Here is a 4,238-nt window from a genome sequence, read left to right on the forward strand (position 1 = left end):
TGTGTGTGTGTGTGGTATACTTATCTATGTATAAATATATATATGTTGCCTATTACGAATAGATCGAACGTTCACTTTACGCATCTTTACACGGCAAGTACGAAGCTTTTGAGGCGGCAGATGACTGCGGTGATTTGGAAGATGTGAAGAAATGCCGTCTTTTCAGTGGAGCGTTGTAGGCAACGTTTCTCCCACGGGAGCATCCAACGTAATGTTGACCGTGGGAGAACACTTGCTCTGTGAGATTTAAACCAACCATCTGCAATGATTGACCCTGTGCCTTACTTATTGCCATTGCAAAGGAGAGTTTGATAGGAAATTGAAGCCGCTTAAACTTGTAGATCATATCGGAGGGAGGGAGGGACATTGGAGTTATAAGAACATCTTGACCAGCGGCCGGTCCATTCAAGATGGTTGCCTGCAGAACATGGGAGTATAAATTTTTATTATTATGCGCGTGCCGTTACACATTATTGGAGCATCTAAATTCTACAGCAGCATGATGGACGCCGCTCCTCAGAACTTTCCAGGAAGTGACTCCTCCCCTTCCGCGGCACTATCCAAGAAGTAATCCGCCCACCCTTCCTCGGAACTTTCCTTTCCATCCTCCCCTCCTTTTGAACTTTCCAGGAAGTAATTCATCACCACCTCGGAAATCCCAGGAAGTAATTGACCTATCATTTCGGAACATTCCAGGTGGTAATTCTTTCTTCCCTCCTTGGAACTTTCCAGGTACTATTTCCCCCTCCTCGGAACTTTCTAGAAGTAATTCCTCCCCTTCTCCCTCACCTGGAACTTTCCAGGAAGTAATTCGCTCCCCTCCTCGGAACTTTCCAGGAAGTAATTCATACCCTTCCTTCGAACTTTCTAGGAACTATTTACCCCATCCTCGGAACTTTCCGGAAGTAATTCTTGCCCCTCCTACTCTTCCTCAAAACTATCCATGAAGTAATACGTATGTATGTATGTATGTATGTATGTATGTATGAATGGCTTCAGTGACACACACTCACATACGCGCGCACGCACGCAGTTTGTTTTAATCGATTTTCTCGGTAACTATGGGGGCTAGGAGAAAATACAAAGCGCGTTCCAATCTATGCACCCGTCTCCAGATGTTTGCCATTTTTCACGCGAATCCACCCAGCCGTTTGGCCGTGAACCTTGAGACAAGAAAGAATACAACGGTCGCCCATGTTCAATTTATATTATAGATGAACAAGCTGTTTGTACATTCACAAAATTTTATTTGACAATTTCGAGAAAGGAACGAAAGCGTTAATAATAATGAAGAAATAAAAATATCTTTTTTTTTTAAATTCTGACGACGTATATATATATATATATATATATATATATATATTGATAGAAAGGACAACAAAAGAAAGAAAGAGACCTCGATATTATATAAATAGAGGAATTTATCTGTAAAAATATGTGACACTTATTCGGTAGCCATGATAAACTTCGAGTTTCGGATGCCGGGTTGGGAACCCACGCCAAAATCTCTTCAGTTATCCGGCCATTGAAAATTCCTGTGAAAAATGACCGTTAAACAAAGGGAAATTACTGTGTGGTTGACCGTTATTAAGACAAAAGAGCTATAGACCTCTAAGTAAGGGGAGGGGGTAAAGGTAAGGGAGTAAAAAACGTCTATAGTGTTCGCGTAAGCGAACCCATTCGTTCATTCGCTTATATGTATATACTAAACCACCCTCGCTTGAAACGCATAGATGCTCACCCATATACTCGCAAAAAACTAACATATATGTACATATACATATATATACCCACATACACGGGTATACCCGCATACACAACACTACACACACGCACTCAACAACCTTGCACCCATCCACACGCACGCAAAAAAATTTTATAGGGCTATAGCAAAATACAGAAGAAAGTGTGAGAAAGCTATAAGGTTAAAACGCGTCTAATATGCGCATATTTTCACATGCACGCACATACATCTATATACGCATGTACCCGCACATATGCACACATTCACAAGCGCGCGCATAAGGTTCCATGTACGTCTCTATAGATGCACAGGGAAATAGCGGGGTGGAGGGGAGAAAACAGGAAAAAATATGTGGATAAAATACAAAACATTAACTCTATAATTATGTAAAAAATATAAAAAATATAAAAAATATAAAAAATATAAAAAATATATGAGAAATCTAAGTAAAAAGTATAGAAAGATAAAAATAACATATACATAGACATATCGCATAGACCGCTGCCGCTGGTGTAAGGTTTACACTTGGCTAAGATCTTCCAATGGATGTTGTAACTGACACCTTTATCTTTTAGAGACTATATATGACTGGATAATTTGGTCGTTTTTCTTTTGTCCCAGTGCCTGAAACTCAAAGTGTGATTATTGAATCTGGCCTTGAAATTACCCTCCGTGAGGCCCACGTTTCGAGGGGAGTTCTTCATCATAAATATAGAAAAATTCCAAAGAAGGGAAGACGGAGAAAGAAAATCGCCAGCGATACACACACACACACACACGCACACACACACACACACACACATACACACACACACATATATACACACAGATAGATAGATAGATAGATAGATAGATAGATAGATAGATAGATAGATAGATATGGGGGAGAGAGATAATAAGAGGGGTTTAAATCACTGGTGATCTAAACGAATAGGTACGCTGAATAAGTCCTATAGTTGGTTGACCGTTATGTTCCAAGATCACAGCTATGACTGGATCTAGGGATCCCTATTAGGGTTCCGTTATAGCAGGTATATGTTATATTATATTAGAGGAAAAATGAAAACTAAGGCAGAACGTGTACCTCAAGTCATGTATAATAATTTAATTAGGGTAAGGTAAATTTAATTAGGGTAAGGTATATTTGAAGTCTTACAGCCGTTTCTGGGATAACTCAACTGATAGGTTAGTATGTCCACGCACTGGGCAACCCATCATCAGAGACAAGGTATAAATATTTTAGACAGGGAAAATTTACAGTTTACAAGGAAAAAAATTCACAGTTTATAAGGAATAAAATAGAAGAATAAAGAGTAAAAGTAGTTAGAAGAATATAGGCAGGAGAATAACGTTCACAACTCATCTTCTTCGAGGGGATATGGAAGTTGTTCGGTACTTCTATGAAGTTACAGGTACTTTGTTAAAATCTTAGGTAAATCAAGGCGGTACTTTGGCAATATTTCGAATGATTCATGTATTCATACGCTCATCTCTCCCTTTCTCCTCTTTTCTATATACACCCACTCACAAAACCCATTTATGTCTCTCTCTTACTCTCTCACTCTATATGCAAATTATCAATATGAATATATATGTGCTTGGCCATGCTAACCTACCACTTGGGTTATCCCAGAAACGGCTGTAAGACTTCAATTTCACCTTACCTTAATTAAATTATTCTAAATGACTTGAGATACCCGTTCTGCCTTGGTTTTACATTTTCCTCTAATATAATATATATATATATATATATATATATATATATATATATAAAGAGAGAGAGAGAGAGAGAGAGGAAGAGAGAGAGAGAGGAAGAGAGACAGACAGATAGACACACACACACAGACAGAGGAATGGATGGAGGTGGGACGGAGAGAGAATGAGTGGGAGACATAGAGAGATGGATATATAAATATAGATAGATAGGTACATACATACATACATACATACATACATACATACATATGCATATACATATATAAACACACATATATACATACATATATGTATATATATAGAGAGAGAGGGAGAGAATTAATCGTATTCCCTACCAAGCCGATCCTAGTACACTTGGCGCTCAAACGTCCGTTTTCTTGTTCAAAACTTGATAGGGATTCCTACGGTATTACATAACAAATATGATATTGTGCAAGTTGTCAAACGCTGAGAAAATCAAATAAGCTCGGAACGATAGCGTTGCTTCCAGTCCCATGCATGTATCTTTTTAATCTTGCTGTCAAAAAGGCTTACGTTAATCCTCGTGACAGGGAGCGGTTCAAGGATACAATGATAATAATAACGATAACAATAATAATAATAATAATAATAATAATAATAATAATAATAATAATAATAATAATAATAATAATAATAATAACAATATTAAAAATAATAATAAAATAATAGTCATAATAACAACTACTACTACTACTAAAATCACAGAAGTAGCAGCAGCAGCAGTAGTAGCAGCAACAATATCATCAACTCAAATAAA

This window comes from Octopus bimaculoides, chromosome 10, assembly GCF_001194135.2.
Source record: "Octopus bimaculoides isolate UCB-OBI-ISO-001 chromosome 10, ASM119413v2, whole genome shotgun sequence".
Taxonomy (NCBI): Eukaryota; Metazoa; Mollusca; class Cephalopoda; order Octopoda; family Octopodidae; genus Octopus; species Octopus bimaculoides.